Source organism: Pangasianodon hypophthalmus, chromosome 4 (assembly GCF_027358585.1).
Source record: "Pangasianodon hypophthalmus isolate fPanHyp1 chromosome 4, fPanHyp1.pri, whole genome shotgun sequence".
In the NCBI taxonomy this organism is placed as follows: Eukaryota; Metazoa; Chordata; class Actinopteri; order Siluriformes; family Pangasiidae; genus Pangasianodon; species Pangasianodon hypophthalmus.
This window is the reverse complement of record NC_069713.1, coordinates 5,286,890-5,306,853: the sequence shown is the minus strand read 5'-3', so window position 1 is coordinate 5,306,853 and position 19,964 is coordinate 5,286,890. Positions and strand designations below refer to the sequence as shown.

General features: G+C 38.1%; 1 protein-coding gene and 1 non-coding gene across 2 annotated transcripts in view; one reads left to right on the top strand and one right to left on the bottom strand.

Moving 5' to 3' along the window:
• The window catches only part of LOC113547242 (tripartite motif-containing protein 16-like), a 50,177-nt gene that overhangs the window by 10,689 nt on the left and 19,524 nt on the right, over window positions 1-19,964 (bottom strand).
• trnar-ucg (transfer RNA arginine (anticodon UCG)) lies at window positions 3,661-3,733 on the top strand. Its single transcript has one exon. It is a non-coding gene; the product is annotated as a tRNA-Arg (tRNA).

The following is a 19,964-nucleotide window of genomic DNA, read 5'->3' as shown; positions in this document are numbered from 1 at the left end:
GTTTCTCGGGAACATGACGAGATGTGTTTGTTTCTGTCTTATTAACTTCAAGAGAGAGCGAGAGAAAGAACTATGTAACTTGTTTCGCAGATTTTCCAGAAGGTTAAATAAAAATTCTTTAAAAAAAAAATTTAAAAAGGATGATCTTCTTTCATTTAAAAATTTAATATTGGTAAACTGCTGTTGTATAAGAGGAATAAAACACTTCAGGACGTGCTGTTACAGGAAAATAATCAACTTCAGGGTGGTAACAGTAGCTCTGCTTCATCACCCCGCCGTGTCGTTGATTGTTTTCCTATAACAGCACGTCACAGTGTTTTATTCCTTACAGAATTGCTCAATATGCAAATTCAGAATATGCAAATAAGCCCAGAAACCAATGTCAGAATGTTGCTCTCTGAAATTTCTGCACTGCCATCTGGTAATTATGAGTTTGATGAAGACGGGAACGGTTTGTTTAAGTTTAAAATAATTACTGTAAATCTGACATTATGCGGTTTCATTAAATATTGCACCATCTGTAATAATGCTAACCATTCTCAGATGCTCGAATCAGCACGACTGAACGAAGGTCAACTATTTGGGACATCAAGTGTGGTTTTAATGTAGTGTAATCATAGTACTTTTATCAATGTATATAAAATATAATGTTTTGTGCACATCATGTACCGTACGCAGAATACAGACACGAGCTGTGTGACGCTGTCAAACTTATACATACAAACATACATCCTCATGAACGCAATGTTACAGGCTCTGAAAGGCTGAATCTAAAGATATTACCTAGATATTACCTTGAGACATTTACTGAATGTGGACTGTTCATTTTATGATGTACAGAGGAACATAATGGTGGTTATGTAAGATTCTGAGCCAGCCAATTTGGAGTCCACAAATGGATGAGAATCATAAGTTTTAATCGACTATACACATAATGCAGGCGATAAAATGAAAGATGCTAAAAGAAATTAGATAATTTTGCAGCCAGTAACTCTTTTCAATCAAGCTGTGCAGCTACTCTGCTTTTCCTGCTTGTGTGTTTCACTGGTTTGTTGTAATACAGGTGCAGGATACTGTCACGTAACACAAACTCTATGACAAAATGTAGCATTTTACCTGAAAAAAACATAACTTTTCGCACCATTTTGTATTAGTTAATGTGAACAAACCATGAACTTCTACAATAAACATTATGCCACACCGTGACCGAAATCTCGAATCAGTAGGTGTTGATTAATTTTCTATAACGGCAGCTCTGACAATGGTGCAAGCTGTCATTTAAATCCCAGGGTTACATTAATGCATTCGTTGTACTACGTTGTCGTTTCTATAGCAACAGCTCATTCACAGGGACTTGTACGGTGGACAGTCTACAGCTAATAATAAATTAATTTAAAAAAACGAGCTGTTATGTAAACGTAAAGTTGTTGATATGGTTAAGCTTTCTGTAATGAAACATTTATTTAATATTTATGGAAGGAGTCTCCAGTGTCAGTGCATTGTAAAGGTCAACAGGACAGAAGAGTTTCTTGGTAATATGAAAAAAAACAATTTTTTTCGTGTCTCTTTAACTTCGAGAGAAGGAAAAAAAGAATGGCTGGGGAGGGAACGACTGTTTATAGCTGCTATAGCATAAGTGATGACAGGAACTAACTTGTCTTGTAGAAGTTGCACAACTTTAAATGTAACTCTAAATGGATAAAACGTATGAAGTGTTGTTCATGGAATTGTTAGTCTGTCACTATGGTATAAGAGGAATAAAACACTTCGGGATGTGCTGTTATAGGAAAATAATCCACTTCAGGGTGGTAAAAAATCGGCCTGTTCTTTTCAGTGCCCACAACGACCTGATTATTTCATTCAAATCAGTCTTCGCTTCTGACCTTCTGATGAACAATGCGAGCAGCTGCCAACGTCAACGCAAACTGCAGCGAGATGTCTTCTCTCTTTTCTCACTCATATTGCACCAGAATTGCAGAAGCCCGAGAGGCAGTCATATGGCGATGTGTCATTCTCTCGTCCAAGCACTGTCGTTAATGATTCATTAGTCCGGCGTGTCCAGCCTCTGTTGTGACGTTGCTGAAGATCTAAGTGGAGCAGCGAGTTGATATTCCTGCATTAGAATAGCTCACAGGGAAGAGTGTTGTATCTGATGGGTCCTCTGTGCCACAGAGCCTCAATCCAGTGCCAGACATTGTGAGCCAAGTTCTCTGAATCCTGTGCCATTTCTGAGAAGCCTCGGGGAAAAGGAGAATTAATGCACAAAGCGCTCTTGCTCTTCTCCGCCGTATGTTTGGGAAAGTAGATTTCCGCTCACAAGGCACTCTGAGTTTATCACTACAACAAACCTAATCTTTGATGCAAACATCAAATGCAATCTATACAAAGAGATTGCAATAAGGAAATGAACTAAACTACGTACTTGGACAGTTTCTCAGATGATGCTACTTCGAAAGCCATTCTTAATTGGTTGGGCTGGACGGGGAAAAAAAAAATCAGACGCTGTTTCTTTCTATTCCAGCTTGCGATTTCTTTGTCTTCACACTACGCAGTCTCCATTTATCTTCTAGACAGAAAAGCTTAGGAAGTACAGTTGATTTTATGCAGGTTCTGGTATAAAAAAAATCTAATTTGATGATAATTGCCTATGGGAAACTCAATGCAAATATCAACCCTACTCTATAAAGCTGTGAGAATAGGGAAAAAATCTATTTTTAATTGCCCAGTTAGGTCTGTGTTTAGCTGTTCTGATTGAACTGCTGAATGAATTATATAGTTCATATACAGAAGCATCAGAAGACCCATGATTTCTTTTCCTTAATGTCATCAGTAAGGCTGTGATTGGATCTCTGGTCGTGGGATTCTTACTACATTTATAGTTTACTGTTAATTCACATTTCAGTTATTTTATACAGTTAATCACACAGGACTGGACTGTTTCAGCTGCACCACAGAAAAGTTAAGAACAACCATGCAGCGATTTAACGTATGGTCTTTTCTTCACTAGTCTTTCTTCCATCCTTCAGGATACAGCCAAAAGTATGTGGACCATCACACCCATATGTGGTTCTTCCCCAAACTGTTGCCACAAAGTTTGAAGCACACAACTGTATAGAATGTCTCTGTAGCATTACAATTTCCCTTCACTGGAACTAAGAGGCCCAAACCTGTTCCAGCATGACAATGCGCCTGTGCACAAAGCGAGCTCCATGAAGACATGGTGTGTGAAGGTTGGAGTGGAAGAACTCGAGTGTCCTGCACAGAGCCCTGATCTCAACCCCACTGAACACCTCTGGGATGAACTGGAACACCGACTGAACCCCAGACCTCCTCACCAACATCAGTGCCTGATCTTACTAATGCTCTTGTAGCTTGAATGATCACAAATCCCCACGGCCACGCTCCAAAATCTCATCCGAGCCAGCCAGGAGCTCGAAGACCTAGAATCTTCTGATCCGTAGTCAGATGCGTTATCCATTGCGCCACTGGCCCAATAATATAGCGGAATTGTTCTTTATGAATCAACTCCAGGGAATCGGATTTTAGTTTTTCGACAATTACAACTTTCACTGGTTTAATGTAATTTTACTTGTTTTAGAATTAAGAATGAAAAGGTATGAGTACTTTCCATCTAAGCAGTTTCCACCCTGACACGACCTCGACCTCGTGGCCTAATGGATAAGGTGTCTGACTTCGGATCAGAAGATTGCAGGTTCGAGTCCTGCCGGGGTCGAGGTTTTGAGGGATACTGGAAAACAGTAACGCATAATCAGCGCTTAACACAAAACTAACATCTCTGAAAGTGTAGGTAAGACAGATGATCATGTCGCCTGTGTTTTCCTGTATTATTGTTACCTGTTCTGCTTATAAGCAGGGGAGTCAAACACACGCCTCGATAAAGGCTCTAATCCGCAGAATGATGCAGAATCCGTGCTATCAGTTAAAATGGTCTTAGGGACAGCAAGTGAACTGAAAGGTTCGGGGGAAAGAGCCGATCTGTCACTCCACTAGGGGGGAGACCAGAGCAATAAACTTCATTTCATCAGCAAGCTGAACATTTTACGCTGTAACCATGTCTCTTTACAAAGGAACACATTTTTCACAGTAACGGTTGAATACTTTTCAGACTGCACACTCACATAAGACCATTTTTTTACTGAATAGAAGAAGTAATTATCATTTTAAATCCTCTGAAAGCAATATTAGCAGAGATTCAGACACTGCACAATCTCCTACCTTCCTTTCAAATCGCTCTCCAAAGCCCTTATTTGTCAATTCAACTTTTACTCCATCATCAGCTCTCTCTACAACAGCTTCAGTATGTCAGTTACTCAATAGAACATGGTGTTAGAGCTGATTAAGCGTGTCATGTCTTTGTAACTGGAGTCCCATCAGTCACAAGCAAGGGCGAGTGATACAGTATGTAAATTGTGCTGTTATAGGAAGACAGGGTGGTGTGATGAAGCAGAGTTACTGTGACCACCCTGAAGATGATTATTTTCCTATAGCAGCATATCCGTAAGCAACTGATTCCATTTTAATCACAGCAATGTTTAAAAAATTAAATTTTTTTTTTTATTTTTGAACATGTTGTACTTTTTATTTGTTTATAGTTCCATTTCACGTTGTCAAACACCCACAGAAGACACGTTACAGCAGCTGTGAACAGTCGTTCCCTTACCAGCCTCTCTTGAATTAAAAAAATACACAGCTTGTCATATTACCGAGAAACTGCGAAAAGTAAACTCCTCTGTCCTGAAAATTTCCGGAAAAAAAAAAAGGTTAAAGCTTTACCTCGGACAGTTACAAAGCGCTGACACTGGAGACTCCTTCCATAAATGCTAAATAAACATCTCCTTATCAACAACGACTCACGTTTTTTAATCCATTTATGTGGAGCATCTGCCTCCCCTGTGAATTAGCTGTTACTATAGAAACCATACTGTATTAGAACAAACACATTATATGAACTGTTACAGAAAAATAACCAACACCTTCTGACCAATCAGAATCGAGTATTCAAGAGTGCCGTGGTTAAAACATTCCCTGGCCAGACACTTTCATCCAAGAGGACAATCCTACATGCACATGAGCATTCGAGGCTCAAGGACCCTACAGTGGCTTTCTAGCAGTCCTGAGATTTAAAATCACAACCTTCTGATCAATAGCTTTGAACATTTAACCACTGAGCCACCACACTATGTTTAAACAGTGGATATGATGTGATATTTAAAGTCATGTTGACTTGTAAGATGTCTCCTAACCTGCATGAGCTTAGCATCAGTGAGACAGTACGAGTGGCATCATTTATCCGTGGTACAACTGACGAATAATTCTTCCGTGATTTCCGTAAACACATCTGATTGTATTGTTACTTTATCATTATTGTGTATTGTACATCATATTATTCACTGTACTTTTGTACTGTAATGTAATTGTACTTTATACTGTACTGTCTTGCATTGTATCTTATGTGACACGGCACCAAAAGGAACTCCTTGCACATTTTTTCATTTTATTGCCAGTTAAAAAAAAATCTGATTTTGATTCTGATAAACCAGATTAGTAGATTGTTAGAGCAGGAATCTGACCAAACTGTGCTGGATTTCAAGCTAAAGAAGCAGTTTCAGGATGGAGAAAAAAGGTACACAGAAACTTAATTAATATAACCAGCCACTGCATGACAATATTGTAAAGTTCTCCTAAGGTATATTTAAAATTATATAACTATTACAAGTGTAGAAACATGTCTAAAATTATGAACTACATCTTTACCATAACACTTGAATTTAGGGATGTAACCCTACGTCCACACTAGCATGTAAATCGGACGCCTTGCTCATAGTTTGTCTCGTGTGAGTGTAGATATATTTCATTTCGTCCTTCTGTTGTTCTTCATAATGTCTCTATAAACAATTAATCTGAGGTTGAAAACAACAGTTTAATTTTTCTCCTTCCATTTTGGCACATCAAACAGTAAACAGGGACTAACTGCAGGTAGGAATTCAAGACGTTGGACTACAGGATTGGTCCGAGCAAGCCAATTGATTGGATTTGTTGTTTGCTGCTGTCAGTATAGAGCACAGGTTTCCAACCCTGGTCCTGGACTACCCCCTTTCCTGCATGTGTTTTCTCTCTTTAACACACACACTTCACCTCAGGAAGGGCTGTAAATTTGCTGATTAGTTGAATCAGGTGTGTCTGGAACAGGGAAACCACTAACAAGTGCAGAACAGAGGTACTCCATGACCAGAGTTAGGAACCTGTGATGTCAGGTAATGGTCTGGTGTTAAATATTAGTAGCAGGCTGTTACTGGCCTGAAAAGGTTTGTGGACACCTGACCGTATGTGCTTGCTGAATATCCCATTATAGTTTTCTTCTGAGAAGGCTTTCCACTAGATGTTGGAGCGTGGCTGAGAGCATTAGTGAGGTCAGGCACTGATGCTGCGTGAGGAGGTCTGGGGTTCAATCAGCGTTCCATTTCATCCCAAAAGTGTTCAGTGGGGTTGAAGTCAGGGCTCTTGAGTTCTTCCAATCCAACCTTGGCCAACCATGTCTTCATGGGGCTCGCTTTGTGCACAGGGGCATTGTCATGCTGGAACAGGTTTGGGTCCCTTACTTCCAGTGAAAGGAAAGTGTAATGCTACAGCACACAAAGCCATTCTAGACAATTCTGTGCTTCCAACTTTGTAGAAACAGTTTGAGGAAGAACCACATATGCACGTGATGTGGTCAGGTGTCCACATACTTTTGGCCATATAGTGTAATTCTAACAGCACTTCATCGCTGTAGGGTTCCAGGTTCAATCCTGGGTGAAGTTTCTGGGCATGTTCTCCGCAGGGGTTTCCTCCAGGTTTACTGCTTTTCTCTAATCTCCCAGTAGGTGGATCTGCTATGCTAAATTGCCACTAGGTGTGAATGTGTGTGTGTGTGTGTGTGTGTGTGTGTATGGTGCCCTGCGATGGACTGGTGTCCCATCCAGTTTGTATTCCTGCCTCACGGGCAGCGTTCCCGGGATTGACTTCCCGGATACACCAAGACTCTGACCATGACAAAGACCTTCCTGAATATAACAATGATATTTTCCAGGCAAATTTTATGTGCTGAATCCATGTTAGTGAACACAAGACCTGCCAAGATCTGCCATTACACCTCTGAATGTTCACTGAACATATACTCTATCCAGTGTTACAGTTTTCTCCTGTCAAACCCAGCTCTATCAAAGAGCATCACTGTTTTTTTTTTTGGTCTTCAGTTCAAAATGTACCATCTGATGTTACATGATTTCTGATCAGCGCTGTTGGACAACATCCAATCCATCTGTCTGATGTGTCTATCTGAAGGTTTCACAGCATAATATTGACTGGTGTAATTCACACTTGGAAATACAACCTGACATTGGGATCTTTCACCATTTCTGTCATGTCCTTAATACAGAAAAAAGAGAAGATAAGAAGAAAATGATGTTATAAAATCATTGTAAAGGCATTCAGCTCCGTTTATCCAAGTCGTACCTCGGTTATAAAACTTTAAAATCAAGTCTGACATGATAGAAAACCTGAAACAGAAGAAAACTGAAGGGGTTGTAATTCATGAGGTTTGTTTTCCTGAGGTAAAACCATACCATACCTGTAGCCTACTCACCTCAGCAGCAGGGAGTTTTTCCCCTCAAAAAAACAACCGTTTTCCGTTTATTAACTCATCCTTTTGGATAAAATTGAAAACTAATTCCATAATCCGTCCATATCTCCATAAAAACCAGAATATATCTTTGTATTTGTTTTAAATTTCCGTGAGAAACAGTGTGTACATCTTGACCGCTCTGTAGCTGAAGTAGCTGAGTGACAGTTAGCGCCTTCCTCGCGACTGAAGGTTTGAAAACCCGGCACGCGCGGCTCACAGCGTCTCTTGGCAACGCCGCAGCGGTTTGATGCAATCACGAGGCGAGTAGTATGGAAGGCCAAAAGCCTCATAAACACTTCAAAATATGGCCGTAGACGTGGAATAAACATAAATAAAAATAAAAGTAGACGCCTTTCACGGTGTACGAGGTGTAAATCACCTGATACTAACCCTACATTGACACTGAATGCAACACTAACAACAACACTCTTCGGAGCTTAATCTGGAGTTTGATTACTTCTCTGTTTTCGATTTCAAACTCCATTTCTAGCTATTTGTAAATTGTTCATGTTTTGAGAGCATGATTAATTGTTTAATGATTAACTATTAATGGCATAAGTCTAGTTTGAGACCACCTGGAAACTCTCATGCTGAAAAAAAAAAAAAAACAATAGAAACCATCACAAAAATTCAAATGGTTTCCACTACAAATACCATTACAAACAATCAGCTAACCATTAAAACCATTACAATTATTGGTATCCACTTAATGGTATCCACTAGACATAACATTCCACCAGTAGAAGGCAACAAATTACCAGTAGAGACCCACAGGGACCAATGCAGCGTCCATTAAAACTAATACAATTCCCATTAAAACCTTTAAAACCAATACAATTCCCATTATAACCATTAAAACCAATACAATTCCCATTATAACCATTAAAACCAATACAATTTCCATTGTAACCATTAAAACCAATACAATTCCCATTATAACCATTAAAACCATTACAATTCCCATTATAACCATTAAAACCAATACAATTCCCATTATAACCATTAAAATCAATACAATTCCCATTATAACCATTAAAACCAATACAATTCCCATTATAACCATTAAAACCAATACAATTCCCATTGTAACCATTAAAACCAATACAATTCCCATTATAACCATTAAAACCAATACAATTCCCATTGTAACCATTAAAACCAATACAACTCCCATTATAACCATTAAAACCAATATAATTCCCATTATAACCTTTAAAACCAACACATTTCCCGTTATATCCATTAAAACCATCACAATTCAAATTAAAACCATTAAAGCCATCACAATTCAAATTAAAACCATTAAAACCAATATAATTCCCATTATAACCATTAAAACCATTACAAATGCTATGAGAGTTTCTATTGTTTTTTTTTTGTTTGTTTGTTTTTTTTCAACAGAGCAATAACTACTCCCCCATCTCGCATTTACTAATTAATCATGTTCACTCGTTGGTTTGTTAGCATCCTTTATAAATGTCTCTCAATTTGTAATTCACATTGCTAATCATGATTATTTAGGCAATATCTCTAAGCAAGATTGCGGTTATACGGAATATCAGCATGGCTGTGATTCGGCTGTACGTAGCTAATCACAGCCGTGCCGATATTCAGTAACTCACGATTGCGAGTGTGATATTTCTTTTATACAACAGTTCTGTAAACAAGAAATTAATATCAAGTAACTGACATTTCAGACACAATGTGGCCAAATGTTCTGTTTATTTTTGCCCCGCTAGTGGAAATAGATCCTAAAGAAGCAACGCTCACTTTAGCTAGCTGGCTAGCTAGCTCACATTGTTTCTTACGTTCCCATTAAAGGTGCTTCTGGTAAAATTGCTGTGCCTTCTAACTTTTCATCTTCAAGTGACAAGCTTTATTATTTAATGCCAAAAGTTTTATTCCTGAAAAGTATCGTTTGCCATGTCTACTGATGATGTCGCTAACTCTACTGTAGTAACAGTTTAAAACTAGGAAGTGGATTTTTTATGTGGCGAACACAGACGAGCGGAGTGATACACACAGTCCCAGTGTGGTTATAGGAAATATAAGCACTCTTGTAACGTCACTCAACCAATCAGATTAGTGGACCGGATCTAACTGTTGTATAAATTATAATAATAATAATTATTGATGATCTAAGCTTGATTGATCGATTGATTGATTGATTGATTGATTGATAATGTTATTGTCTGTTTCTGGAAAATTGCCTTTGGCGTCCCAATAATTACACCAAAAAACGCAGACCCACATATGGAAACATGACTCAGCCGTCCGAACATAGAACATGAGATAACTAACTAACTAGTGAGCAATTAGGTAGAAACAGATCCATTGTTTACACTGTATACATTGTAAGATTTTTTTTTTTTTTCATAGCAACCTGTCAGCAGTAACTAAAAAAACCTTTCAGCTAAAATATGACATCGGACAGCGGGACAGTGAATATTGAATAGTTTCTGATGGTGGTGAGTATTAAATGAGTATTATGGCATATCGTAACACTTAGCTATGCAGCTACATTTTTTTTTGCGATGCATTTCTGTGGAATTTACTTTTTTTTTTTTTTTAACACACATACAAGTGAAAAATATAGACTCAGAACATAAAACAAGGGAAGCATTGTGCGCAATCTAACACGATGTTAAAGTGACTGGTGTAAAAATGGCTTTAGTAGTTTTTGATGCACCAAAAAAATGGATAGGCGTGAAATAAAATGTCAAATAGCCATTAATCATGACTCAAAGTGCCACATAAAACATTCTTATTAATGAAATAAATTAATGTTCCTTTTTAAAAAAAAACAAAAAAAATTAATAAAAAAAATTATTAGTCAATATTTTTGCCATTATCATGGAGTCAGATTTCTGTCTGTATTTTAATTAATTATTTTAAATAATAAATTATTTTAACTAATAACAATTTGCAGAACTATTTGTTCAAAAACAGATACAAAAATACAGCACAATAAAAACCCCATGAATCCAGTATAGTGATTTGTGTTATTAGAATGTGATGTAGATGTAAGATGTAATTAAATCATGGATTTTAGACAAACATTGTAAATACATTAATTTAAAAAATAATGTCAATAATGTATCAGAAAGGTTTTTCCTCCACACCCAAAGATGCTAACCGCTTTAATAACACACACCTATTTGATCCCACTTCACACTCTTTTTATGTGTTGTGTTAAGACCTTTTTACACATCAGGTTGATGTTTATCATGTTTTTTTTTTATCACTTTGAGGCATGATTAAGGCCTGTTTGTCACATTTTTACACATCGCAATGAAGCATTTGACAGTTTATTATGTAACTTTGGAGTATATGTAAATTTAAAACACATTGAGGCATGATTAATGCCAATTTGACACGATTTTTATGCATATTCTATGCATTTATTATTATTATTATTATTATTATTATTATTGTTATTATTATTGCATATTACAATAGAACAAAACGTATTTTGGGGCGTTATGGCCCTTTTAGTCTTCCATAGAAAGGGGCGGTGAAATGAGCCTAAGGGGCGTGGCTATGAGGAAAAATTAAAATGCGTGGAGAGTAAGACAGGAGAGACGTTGTGGTGATCCACACGAGGCTTATCCTACATTCAGAAATGAAAGGGAGAAAGGGATTAACTGTCCTCCTTAACACACTGTTCTCATAATGATGTGTGAATGCTGATTTCCCTGAAGACTGATGCTGTCTGATGGGAAATCAGTGCAGCTATACATTTACATCATAAGCATTTTAAAGGAAAAAATGGACCAAAAATTTACTTTTCCCAAACATTGACATTTACTTTCAGTCTATCTATCAAGATGTGTTTAATGTCTGAAGTTAGCTGTGATATTTCATGATTGGAGTGCCACCATGATCTCTTATATCTATCTATATATCTATATCTAGAGATAAATTGCAACCTTCACAACAACCTATGCACATATACTAGATTTAAACCATTAATAAAATCTACAGAATAGCACAACATGTCCTGATTTTCTCTGTGTGGCTGTCGTATGATGTTTAGCTGATTAATCCTTTTTTTGAGGGGGGGATTATCCTGCTCTGGTGGTGCCACATGTCCTGTCCTGGTATAGATTACGTTAAAACGATGCGAGATTTATGATATTCCAGTTTACCCAGTTCATTTTTACAAATGATCAGACACATCGTCATCATTTAGGAGTTTGTTTCTTACATAATCAAGTATCACATGACGAAGGGGAGAATTCCATCATCGTCCTCTCTGTTGCTTTGGAGGTTCCATCTTGCTGTAGTATTACTTTAATTATAACTTTTTTAGCACCTTTAGTTAATGAAATGCAGCTCAAACCCATTTACACAGAATTAAGACATTTGGTTTCACTAAGATAAAAAAAATAGGAAGGAACTTTAACAATAGTAAGAGTAGCAGACTCATACATAATTTACAATATTACTATATCAATAGATATTATACTATAGCATTGTTGAATTCTGGATTCTGATTGCTCAGAAGCTGTTGATTAGTTTTCTATAACACTAGCACAGCTGTAAATCACAGGTTTATATTAATGCACTTTTACTAATACATTATCGTTTCTATAGTAACCGCTCATTCACAGGGACTTGTTGTGTGACGGATGCTGCATAAACGGATTAAAAACACACGTAATTGTAATTGTTTCCTGTCAGGAGATGTTTATTTATCATTTATCATGGAAGGAGTCTCCAGTGTCAGCGCTTTGTAACAGTTTGTATCTGTAAGACAGGACAGAGGAGTTCTTGGTAACAACAATGATGCGTTTTTTCTTTTTTTTTGTCTTAATAACTTTGAGAGAGATAAAAGAGAAGCTGGTGAAGGAATGACTGTTTATAGCTGCTATAACGTAAGTGAGAATAGGAACGAACTTGTTTCACAGAAGAAATGTAGCTATTAATGAATAAAAAAATGTGATGCGTCATTTAATAAAAGAATGTAATCATTGGGAAATATCTGTGGTAGAAGAGGAATAAAACACTTCAGAATGTGCTGTCATAGTAACTTTGCTTCGTCACTTGTTATTTTACTGTAACAGCACGGCATTGAGTGTTTTATTCCATACATAATGGACAGATTCAAGTAGCAGCGATTTTCCAATCTTTGGAAAATATAAAACAAGCTTATCACTTACAGTTACAGTTATTTCATGTTAATACAGAAATACAATCAGATTTATGTTTATTTTTATTTTTTCATGTTTATGCAGTATATGCATGTTATATGTTTATATACTGTATGTATATAATATGTTTTGCATGTTATATGTTTTATACTATGTTATATATCCCGCATGTTTATAATGTTTATGTTTGTGTTTATTTTTCATGTTTATTCAGAAATACAACCATGTTACTGAACTTCAGTTGTGAAGATGACTGCCATGTGGCTCGTAGTGTATTGGCTGCTAATCCAGGAGTTTCCCCACATGGTCCCTCCCTGATCTCTTTTGTCTGCTGTCTCTGGCCACACACACACACACACACACACACACACAAAACCTCACACTGTTTATTGTTGCCAGCAGATTTAATCTGCACCCCCAGCGTTCTGCCTGTCAGTCTCACTCCAGTGTATTCTTCATGCTTATAAATCCCAAAAATATACGTCAGATGCTCAGTACGAAGCTGTAGCAGTGTGTACTGTCACAGCCAATCGATTCGGCATGGCTGTAGAGCAATGTGTAAAAAAATGAGTTTTGCACATTTCCAAACATTCTTTCAATTTTCCTTGTGAATAGGCGTTCATGAGCTCTCTGAGCTGAAAATATTGAATATAAGAACAATCATCTGAGCTGAAGTTCCTTTGAAATGTGTCATGCCATATTGAGGGGATGAGTGTAACAGTTTTTTTAATTTTTTTATTTTTTAAAGTTGATTTCCAATAACAATGCTACAATTAGATAGAAGGATAAACAATTAACCATGATAACATTAACACTGATGAGGCAATACAGAGTAACACTGCATTACATGATAAACTGTTGAACTGCTGTATCTGTCCATTTACACCACGGCACTTTCAAATTCTGATTCTGGACTCAGAAGGTGTTGATTAATTTTCTATAACAGCAGCTCTGACAGCAGTGCAGCTGCACAGGTTTAGATTAATGCACTTGTTAACAATAAAACATTATAGTTTCTATATAGTAGTAGCAACTCATTCCCAGGGCTTTAATAGTCTAAGACTAATAATAAAATGTTTTAAAAAGCTATTTGACAAAGAACAACATATCAATTTTTAATATAAGTTTTCTGCAAAGCAACATTTAGCATCCGTGGAAGGAGTCTCCAGTGTTAGCATTTTGTAATGGTCAGTACGTCATGTGATCTGTAACTCAACAAGCTACTTTTTTTCCTTCTTATTAGCTTCAAGAGATAGAAAAAAAAGACAGGCTGGTAAGGGAACGACTGTTTACAGCTGTAAGTGAGAATAGTAGGATAACTAACTTATTTCGCAACCATTCCATAACAAGAAATGTAATTATAAATGGATAAAAAAAATACAATGCTCTTTAAGAAATAAAAATTGTAATAGTTGACAAATTGCTGTAGTATAAGAGGAATGAAACACGTAACTTCACTTGTAACTTCCCAAGTGTTTTATTCCTTAGCTAATTGAAAGACTTTCCTGTTTGCTTGAAAAGAATCTAATGATAAAAATAAACAAGCAAGGAAAATTAACAAACAGAACAAACAACCCAAATTTCGTTAGTTAAATTAAACCCTTAACACAGAAACATTCATTAATTTCATTCATCTTCAGTGAGCGCTATATCCTGATCAGGGTCACGGGGGATCCGGGTGTAAGGTGGGAGAATTCGCCCTTGATGGGAAACACAGAAACACAAATCTCTAAATCTTGTTTTAAACATTTTTCTTGATATCTGTGTTGAGAACTCTGTCTAATAACCCATGAAGTGAAGAGTGGTGGCTCCATGAAAGGAGAACTCTCCCACATCCTTAATCCCTCTTCCTTCTTTTAACCCCTGGTTAAGGTGCAAAAGAAAACAACTAATTATTACGCCTTATTGTTTTAATTAATATGTGAAACATGGGATTCGGAGTCTGCAGCTACTGATTAAATATCTGATTATCAAGTAGTTATGCCCAGTGAAGCAGAAAAATGAAAATAAAAGGCAATTTCAGATATTTTAGGCACTTTCATTAAATTACAATTTCAGCACACAGACTTAGTAATTTCCAAAATAAAATAAAAATAAATAATTGTTCTAAGGACACTGTTGAAATTTTGCTAGGTAAGTCAAGAGGATGCTGAGTCCCAACCTCTGGAAACTCACCGACAAACACACTGACAAACACACCAGCCACAAAACAACCTTCACAGATCCTTCCACAGCTGGCAGTGAATCGTTTTCAGTTGTGATCACATGAAAATGACAGCATAAACAAAGCAAGCTGCCAGTGCTGAATGATTCGCCAAATCCAGCCAACAGCTTCCTGGCAAACAGCAACAAAATAATGAATTCCCGCGTCTGTGATTATGATGGACTGTTTCTAAACAGTTGGTCGATAATCACATCTAAATAAGAATGGAAAAAGCCAATCTCCTCCTCCAGCTTACTGAATCATCCGTATGAATAATCCGAGGCTGTAATGCCGGCTGTGAAATCATTATTGATGTATAGGAGTTGATCTTTGACCTGGACACCCGGCTGACTTTTGACCCAGATCCCCAGAAAACAGCGGTGTTCAAGGGTAAGGATGCAGACACGCTCTCAAACCATACACACTCTCATGCATATAAATGACAAGGCAATGCACAGGCAATTACAGAAATCAGAAAAGATCCCCATCACAAGCTTAGGGGAAACAGAAATGACATTTTACTGTGTTTTTTTTCTGTATTGGATCGTAACACTGATCTAAATGTGTATTGAGCTTACACTTCCCGTCATAGTGCCTTGAGATTTATTTATTTGTTTGCTTGTTTTTTCAGATGTTAAAACAGTTTTTTTAATGTTTAATTATTGATTCAGTGATTATAGATGCAATTAAAACCTCACTTTTTATGTTTATTTTTTGTATTTACATTATATCTATATTGTAATACATCATTTAACATTATTTTGTCTGTACAGGAAAATAAATATGAGAGCATGGTACGTAGTGCAACGTGTAAAACAGTGTGAGACAAGTATAAAAACAGTGTAGGATAAAACGAACAAAACAACATTGTTTAGTTCAATGCTACACAAGACAACAGCAGCTTCAATAGGATAAACTAGATGGTGTATTGTGGAGCATCTTAGCAAAACTGTACAAGTTATAAAGGACAGTAGCTCATAGTAAAGTCAATTTTGTGAATAAACCGAGACACCGCCATGTGCTTTTGTTTTTGTCTTGGTTAATGTTCTAGTCTCCAGTGTTGTTCTGCTATTCTACAACAGTTCGTTCCAGTCCACTAATTAGATTGGTTGAGTGGTGTTCCAAGAATGCTTATATTTCCTATAATTGCACTGGGACGTTTCACTGTGTGTATCACTCCACTCGTCTGTGTTTGCCAAATAAAATTCCACTTCCTAGTTTGAAACCGATACTACATCATCAGCAGACGTGGCTAAAAATACTTTTCAGGAATATAACTTTTGACTTCAGCTGAAGATGAAAAGGAAGAAGGGACAAACATGGCTCTTTTTTATTGACTCGATAGTTAATTAGTTCACCACAGAAGCTGTAAGAAGATAATAATTAGAATCCATTTTGGCAAGCACATAGCATTTCTGCCTCACAGCTCCAGGGTCCCTGGATCAATCCTGAGCTCGGGTTACTGTATGTGTGGAGTTTCAAATGTTCTCCCGTGTCCTCCAGGTTCTCCAGTTTTTGCTCACCTACAAAAAACATGATGGTAGGTAGATTTACTACATTAAATTGCCCCTAAGTGTGTGTGTGTATGTGTGAGTGTGTGTGTGTGTGTGTGTGTGTGTGTGTGTGTGTATGTATGCATGGTGTCCTGTGCTAGACTGATGACCCAATCAGGTTGTATTCCCACCTCATGCCCAGTGTTCCCAGGATTGGCTCCGAATCCACCACAACTCTGACCAGGATAAAGTACTTACTTACTGAATGAATGAATGAATGAATGAATGAATGAAGTGAAACTGAAATTAAGACAAGACAAATCTGTGTCCAAAAGCCAGACCTAAAAGTTAAATATTCCACACAGCTTGGTCCATTGACATATACCTGATGATCACATCTACAGCAGGATCATTGCTATCACTCGGCTCTCACTCTGGATTCTCGGCATGCCCAATGTCATTTGATTTAACATGTCAGATCCTCCCCCCTCTCTCTGTGTCTTTGTGCAGTCTCAGTCAGCCATGACTGCCCATGCACGCACACACAAACACATACACACAAAAATATGCACAGCCTTGGCCATGGTGCAGCTGTGCTGTCTCGCTTTGTCCTGATTGGGTGCACCTGAGGGATCAGTATGTGCTATCTGTGCACCTCCTGTCTCTCTGTTCACACAAACACTAAACTGAAGATTGAACCAATTACTTTAAAAAAAAAAAAAAAAAAAAGGACAGCATTTTTTCCACACACAATCCCACTAAAACCAAATTCTTTTTCATTCTCTATAATAAACCGCACTTTGTAGCGAATACCACATTACTATCCCTGATTCAACTCATCAGCTAATGGCCAAGGTCTTCGTAGACCGAATTTGCTGTGTTAGAAAAAGGAAACACAAATCTCAGTAATGCTGGAGTTCTGACATGTCTGCTTTGAACAGTTGTTACTGGGAATAATTGACTGCACTTCTGTTCTGAGCCACCCTAAACTAACTGATTTATAATGATAGATTTATTCACCATAGTAACGGTTGGCGAAATCTTGAGGCCAGTGTGATGATTCATGGTAAGTGTGCTACTGCACTTCTTTTCACAGTCTGAGCAGAAAGGCAGCTTTCAGAAACTCCCCTTGCTAGAGGTAGCCATAGCAACTGTTCTGAAGGCTAGGAAGCCAGGATGATGGCTATTTAGTGAACATGCATTAGAGTGAAGCAGAACACACCTAAGAGCAAAGCAAAGTATAATAAACACAACAAAGTTGACATGTCTAAGAGGCCATGAATGCTTCAAAAACTGAACATTACATCTGAATCCCCCACTGACCCAAGAGCCACCACAATTCCACATCTGAATCCAGTCTGAACTTTCCAACGCTCCCACTCACCTCACTGCTAACTACATCTGTTTAGTATAATATGTTCCATATATTTAAATCTTTGTGAGGTTTTGCCATTTTCATGTGCACATCTCTGATTGTGGTTTCTTTGTTCCTTTGATTAAGCGCTTGATTGCCCTGCTTTGTTCTGGAATTTTGATCGATTGATCCCATAACCAACATATCCTATCTCAGACTCAACCAATGGATCTTTTCTCAGTCATAACTAACAGATTCTGTCTCTGACTCCTAAACAATATACCCTTGTTCAGAGACATAGCCAACAGATCCTCTATCAGGGTCATAACCCACAGATCCTTTCTCAGGGTCTTAACCCACAGATTCTCTCTAACGGTCATAACCAACAGATTCCCTCTCGGGGTCATAACCCACAGATTCTCTATCAGGGTCATAACCCATAGATTCCCTCTCAGGGTCATAACCCACAGATTATCTCAGACTTGTAACCAACAGATTCTCTCTCAGGGTCTTAACCCACAGATTCTCTCTCAGGGTCTTAACCCACAGATTCCCTCTCAGGGTCATAACCCACAGATTCTCTCTCAGGGTCATAACCCACAGATTCTCTCTCAGGGTCATAACCCACAGATTCTTTCTCAGGGTCATAACCAACAGATTCCCTCTCAGGGTCTTAACCCACAGATCCTCTATCAGGGTCTTAACCCACAGATTCCCTCTCAGGGTCATAACCCACAGATCCTTTCTCAGGGTCTTAACCCACAGATTCTCTCTCAGGGTCATAACCAACAGATTCCATCTCAGGGTCTTAACCCACAGATTCTCTCTCAGGGTCTTAACCCACAGATCCTCTCTCAGGGTCATAACCCACAGATTCCCTCTCAGGGTCATAACCAACAGATTCCCTCTCAGGGTCTTAACCCACAGATTCTCTCTCAGGGTCATAACCCACAGATTCTCTCTCAGGGTCTTAACCCACAGATTCTCTCTCAGGGTCATAACCAACAGATTCCCTCTCAGGGTCATAACCCACAGATTCTCTCAGACTTGTAACCAACAGATCCTCTGTCAGAATCAAAGCCAACAGATTCTCTTTGAATCATAACCAACAGAGCTTCATCACCCCTCTTTCAGACACAAGAACCATGTCCAAGATCCACTTACCATTTCAGACCCACAGACTCACTTCCGTAACCACAGCCTCCCTGTCCCAGACCTACACCCGCTCTACCAGCTTCACTGACCCTTTCACAGACCAACAAGACCCTTACTTGAGATTCACAGACACTCTCATAGCTTTATTATCCATCTCTTCCAGACTGCCATATCTTCTCTCAGATGGTGCAGGAGAAAGACCTCTTCACCCACACAAATCAGTTTATCTAGTCACATGAGGTGCCAACTCTTTCCTGGCTTCTAAGTTTTCAGCCAACCTGGTGTATAGGGCAGACCAGGAATCACCTTTTACAGTGCTGAAAACAAGGTCAGCCATTTTCCTCTGCAGTGACAGGGAGAAGAAAATGAGAGAGGTGTGAGCATGTGATGTGTGAACATCATGTCAACAACTGATTATTTTCTTTTACATGCTCTTTCTCTTTCTCTACCTCTTTCTCTCTCTTTTTCTCAGCAGTGGGTGACAGGCGGTCTGATCCTGGGGGTGGAGGTGGATCATGCTGCTTATGAAGTGGATTTGTGGAACACTAGTAAGTCTTTCTTCCCACAGGCCTAATGGCAGATTAAAACAGCCACTTTGAGAGATTAAGACATAATTCAAGTGGTAAACAGAGACACACAGAGAGATAGAGAGAGAGAGAGAGAATATTAGTGCAAAGAGATCTGTAATCTGACGCACTGAAAATGCCTTTAAATTAAACCCACACAATCAACAAATTTGAGGTTGTGCTTATTTGTATTAGTCTCGAACAATTGTGAAGCTATAAGTACGTATATATGCACATAAAGCTTTTATGTTGTACTGCACTAACTGGGTAAAAGCAAACACCTCGTCATTAAATACATTCAGGGACAGGATTTGGGAGGGGTGCTTTATTTCTTCACACATCCGAGAAAGGCGTAC